We start from the raw sequence: 6,000 nt of genomic DNA, 5'->3' as shown, positions 1-6,000 counted from the left end.
AATGTTGACCAGTGTGCTGTGTATTCCGTGGAAGATGGGGGCGCAGGGTCGCCTGGGACTCGGGGTGCAGAGCGGGCCTCGCACAATCAATGTCTTATTTACTTGTCAGAAAGGGGCGATCAGCAGCCGAGCTCGGCACCGGCAGAGATTACATCTGTCTGCGGCCTCCCCCCGCTTCCTTCCTCTCTTTCTCTCCTCACCTCACTATGTCTTCCCTCCTCTTTTTACCTCACGCTTTCTTCCTTCCTCTCTTCACTTCACTCTTACTTCCCTCATTCCTCCTCTCTCTTCCCTCCTTCCTTCTCTTCCTCTCTTCACCTCATTCTTTCTTTCTTCCCTTCCCTTCTCTCCTCACCTCACTCTTTCTTCCATCCTCTGTTCACCTCGCTCTTTCTTCCTTCCTCTCCTCTCTTCATTCTTTCGTTCCTCCTCTTTCTTCCCTCCTTCCTCCTCTTTCTCTTCCTCTTCTCACCTCACTCTTTATTCCTTTCTCTCTTCACCTCATTCTTTCTTCCTTCCTCTCTTCACCTTACTCTTTCTTCCCTCCTCTCCTCTTCTCACCTCACTCTTTCTTCCCTCCTTCTTCATCTTTCTTCCCTCATTCCTCCTCTCTCTTTCCTCTCTCCTTCTCTTCCTCTCCTCACCTCCCTCTGTCGTTCCTTCCCCTTCTCTCTGCATTGCTCTATTTCTTTCCTCCTTCTTTCTCTTTCTCCCCTCCTTCCTCCTCTTTCTTTCCTTCCTCTTTCCGTCTCTTCCTCTATTCACCTCACTCTTTCTTTCCTCATTTCTTCACCTCATTCTTTCTTCCCTCCTTTTTCCTCTTTCTTCCCTTCTCTTTTTTCTTCACATCACTCTTTCCTTCCTCCTCTCTTCACCTCACTCTTTCTTTCCTCCTCTTTCTTCCCTCCTCCCTCCTCTTTCTTACCTACTTCCTCCTCCCTCTCTCTTCACCTCACTCTTTCTTTCCTCCTCTGTTCACCTCACTCTTGATTACCTCCTCTTTCTTCCTTCCTTCCTCTTCTTTCTTCCCTCCTTCCTCCCATTCCTCTCTTCGCGTCACTCCTTCTTCACCTCACTAGTTCTTATCTCTTCCTCCTCTTTCTTTCCTCCTTCCTCCTCTTTCTTAGCTCCTTCCCTACCTCTTTTCACCTCACTCTTTGCCCCCTTCTTCTGCTCTCTTTCTCTCTTTACCTCACTGTTCCATCCCTTCTTTCTCTCTCGTTTCCTCTTTCCTCACTCTTTGTTCCCTTCTTCTGTCCTGCTTCTCTCGTCATGCACAGTTCTTCTCTTCCTTCCTCTTCCTTTTGCTCTTCACCTCACTTTTTGTTCCCTCCACCCTCTCTTGTTCTCTCTTCACCTCACTCTTTGTTCCCTCCACCCTCTCTTGTTCTCGCTTCACCTCACTCTTTGTTTCCTGCACCCTCTCTTGTTCTCTCTTCACCTCGCTCTTCCTTCCCTTCTTTGTCCTATCTTAACCTCACGGTTTCTTCCTTCTTATCTCTTTCTACTTCACCTCAAGCATGTGCAAATTATGGGTGCACAATTTGCGTGGGAGGATAAAGGAAGTGAGAAAAGCAGCAAATTCCCACCATTTGTGTGTGCGAGATTTTTGACCCAGTATTCGCAAAGAGGGCTTTAAGTGTGGGGGGGTCCTGTCAGGACTTAGACTAGAGGAAACACTGACTCCTGGTCCTATATTCATGTCTTCAACTTTGCAAGCAAGAACACGGATCGATTTCTCAACGATGACTGCAAAAACCCGGAGAGTAACCTATATCAGCAGTGTTCAATTTGTAAAATATGAAGTGCCAGGGCCCTGACCAGGAGGCCTCTGCAGGTTGCACCACCCATTGCCCCTGTCATCGCTGCCAAAGTCAGTACCAAAACAAATACTAACCATCCCTCTCGCCTGCAAGTGGAACAGTTCACATTATTCATGGTCCCCAAAGCTAAAGGAATGACTGGGGAGGCAGGTATTAGTATTTTGTATGTATATTGTACTAATAAACAACTGTTATTTTGCTCATCTATAAATTAGATGAGCAGTGCCACCATGTGGCAGACTGTCATAAGTGCGATGTTGAAAATTAAGTGCTGGTAGTGAGCACCGGAATCCACTGGCTCAAATTAGGCACTGGATGCAGTCCCTGCATACATTTCAAATGCTTGAGTTCATATTCCATTTCATATAACCATTTGCTTTCCAGATGTTCTGTTTCAGTAGATTTTGGTGCCTGGGGGAGTGCAAGCTGTTGGCGGCTATGGGTGAGTTCAAGCTTTGTGCGGCTATGGGTGAGTTCAAGCTGTGGGTGGTTATGGGTGGGCGCAACATGTGAGTGGCTATGGGTGAGTTCAAGCTGTGTGTGGCTATGGGTGAGTTCAAGCTGTGGGTGACTATTGGTGAGTTCAAATTGTGGGTGGCTATGTGTGAGTTCAAACTGTGGGTGGCTATGGGTGAGTTCAAGCTGTGGGTGACTACTGATGACTTGGGATGATGTAGAGTTCTGGAGGTGAGACTGAAGCCAGTGCGAGTTTCACACAATGCCTGCCAGTGGGAGGTAAAGATGTTCATAAAAATTTTTCATCCAATACTTGACCTCTCTGCAGAGTGCACAGAGTGATGGTCACATATGTGCCAAGTGTAATTACCATTTTATGTGAACAGATGTTAAGGAGGTATACACAGCTGTTAAAATATTGGCAGCACCAAAGGAAAAAACAGGGACATCAGCATGGTGGTGCTTGCATGTCTGTGTCCTTCCCGTGAGCCTCCTACAGTGTTGCAGCTGCCGTGCACTGAAGGACAATGTCTGTGGCGGATGGGGTGGGACCATGCTATGGTGGTGAAACAGATTAAGGCTTGAAAGAAGAGGTGTCACCACCTATGTGTGAATAATGTCTTTAGTTTCTATAAAATGTACAGAGGATACTGAGATGTGGAAGGGATACTCAGATGTATAAAGAGTGTAAACGATACTCAGATGTGTAAATTATACTGAGATGTATAATGGATACTCAGATGTGTAAATTATAATGAGATGTATAATGGATACTCAGATGTGTAAGGGATACTCAGATGTGTAAGGGATACTCAGATGTGTAAGGGATACTCAGATGTGTAAATTATATTGAGATGTATAGTTGATACTCAGATGTGTAAGGGATACTCAGATGTGTAACGGAAACTCAGATGTGTAAGAAGTGTAAGGGATACTCCGATGTGTAAGGGATACTCAGATATGTAAAGAGTGTAAGGGACACTCAGATGTGTAAATTATACTGAGATGTATAATGGATACTCCGATGTGTAAGGGATATAGAGATGTGTAGGGATACTCAGATGTGTAAATTATACTGAGATGTATAATGGATATTCAGATATATAAGGGATAATCAGATGTGTGAGAGATACTCAGATGTGTAAGGGATACTCAGATGTGTAAGGGATACTCAGATGTGTGAATTATACTGAGATGTATAAGGGATACTCAGATGTGTAAGGGATACTCAGATGTGTAAATTATACTGAGATGTATAGGGGATACTCAGATGTTTAAGGAATATTGAGATGTGTAAGGAATACTGAGATGTGTAAGGGATACTCAGATGTGTAAGGGATACTGAGATGTGTAAATTATACTGAGATGTATAAGGAATACTCAGATGTGTAAGAGATACTCAGTTGTGTAAGGGTTACTGAGATGTGTAAGGGATACTCTGATGTGTAATTGTGTAAGGGATACTGTTCTATTCCATATAGGTACCCTATATAGACACAGATAACATTGCAACCTTTCACGTATATCCTTCCCAACATTACATACATAACGGTTCATAGGGACTGACCTTTTACCTAGATAGGACACTGCATTCATAACCCGGGTTTTTACCTTGTTTGAATCTCATACATTATGCATGAGGCTTCTTGGAAGCACAGCAGGAATAACAGCAGGACTGATATCTCCTGTATAATATCTCCTATAAAGTTCATGCCCGACGTCATCCTTTAGGCCGACACAGTAACACAGCAAGGTAGGACCCCTGGCGAGACCTATGGGTATATATACATCATGTCTTGCTTAGAAAGATTGAGGAGACCAAGACTTCCCGGCTGACACACTGACCAGAGACGCTGAGGTTCCTGCATGCAGATGCTTCAGCTGGCAGTGGTCTAACATCCCTCACGGGGTGTCCAACTCGAGACCAGGACGGGATAACACATTCTCTTATTTCAGGTAAATGGAGTTGACTAGATCCTAGAGGGATTCTTGGCATAACACCTACATAGATGCTAGGTACATTTAGGTACATCTAGTTAGGGAGACATCGTAGGAGTACGCACCTTTTATCATGTGTTTATATACTTGTATGTATTCATGATTATTGCAAAATGTAGAGCTTCTAATCATATATCTCTGCAACTGTCTAGTGGATGTTGCAGCTCATCTATTCTGCACTAGAATAACAACTGTTCAATAAATGCTTATTGAAACGCCCATCCTGTTTATTCTGTGCATCATTGAGACAAACTAAGTGAGCACAGGTGACTGAGCGAAAAGTAGTATATTGTTTCCACAATCCTGGGGGATCAGGGTTGTCATTAGGCCTAATCAATCAATCAAATAATTTGTAAGGCGCACTACATACCTGCAAGGGTTTCAAGGTGCTGAGGGTGGGGAGGGGGGTGGTGCTGTTGCTACTGGTGGAACAGCCAGGTTTTGAGTTGTCTCCTGAAGGTTAGAAGGTCTTCGGTTTGTCGTAGGATGAGGGGGAGGGTGTTCCAGGTCTTGGCGGCGTGGTGGGAGAAGGATTTGCCTCCGGCTGTGGTTCTACGGATGCGTGGGATGGTAGCCAGGGAGAGGTCTGCAGAGCGGAGTTTCCTGTTGGGTACGTAGAAGGAGAGTCGACTGTTGAGATAGGCTGGGCAGGTCTTGTGGAGTGCCTTGTGTGCGTGGATCAGGAGCTTGAAGGAGATTCTTTTGTCGACAGGGAGCCAGTGCAGGTTCCTCAGGTGGGGGGTGATGTGATCGCGGCGCGGGATGTCGAGGATCAGGCGTGCAGAGGCATTCTGGATTCTTTGCAGTCTGTTGATGAGCTTGGTCGGGGCTCCGGCGTAGAGGGCGTTACCGTAGTCGAGTCTGCTGCTGGGTGAGAGTCTGGGCACGGGTGAGAGTTGGGTGAAACATCTGTATGTTGCCCTCTGAGCTTTGAACAACATTCCAAGAAGTTCTCTAGGGGAGGTCACTCCATATGATGTCCTATTTGGGATAAGAATGTGGGTACCTGATCTTGATTGTGAAGGCACAGTGGCAGAAGAAAAGCCTTTTGACATCCATGATCGTTTGGCTGTTTTATAGAATCTAAATGAATCCAGGATACAACAAAGTAATGTCCACCTGAAGCAGACCGCCACTCGGGAAGTCAAATCAGTCATGGCAAGACCTGTCTGGATCCCAAAAGTCGGGGATCTGGTCTAAGAGAAAATAGCGGCTAAGAAAGAATTTGGGCCATCCTAAAGAAAGCTTGTACCGGTCCTAGCAATTGAAGGAATGAGGATTGTACTTCTACCACCTCTTGCCGGAAAAAAGGAGAGAAGATTTTTATCAATTGACCTAATCAAACCAAACTATGTGGCCGATACTAATAGCAGGCCACGTGGACTCCAAAGTGGCAGACGCCCTCCTCTCGCTACAATTCAAGAAGTTCAAACGGAAAGACTCATCATGTTCCAAGAGTCCCCTGTACGGAATGATGGACTATGCAACAATTCTATGAAACTTGTTCCTCCTGAACCTGAAGTTCAACTTCAAAATCAAACTCAAAATGAAAGACAAATTGCTATTAGGCCAAATACAGATGTCTACATCAACATGCCTCGACAGGAGCAAACTACGATTTCAACAAATCCTGATGCAATTCCCCCAATTGATAAAACTGCTTCTGGCTACTTTATAAACTTTGATACGTTTTCTATGGTTCCAAGTGAACCTGAAACGACAC

This window comes from Triturus cristatus, chromosome 7 (assembly GCF_964204655.1).
Source record: "Triturus cristatus chromosome 7, aTriCri1.1, whole genome shotgun sequence".
Classification (NCBI taxonomy): domain Eukaryota; kingdom Metazoa; phylum Chordata; class Amphibia; order Caudata; family Salamandridae; genus Triturus; species Triturus cristatus.
Note: the sequence above shows the minus strand (reverse complement) of the source record.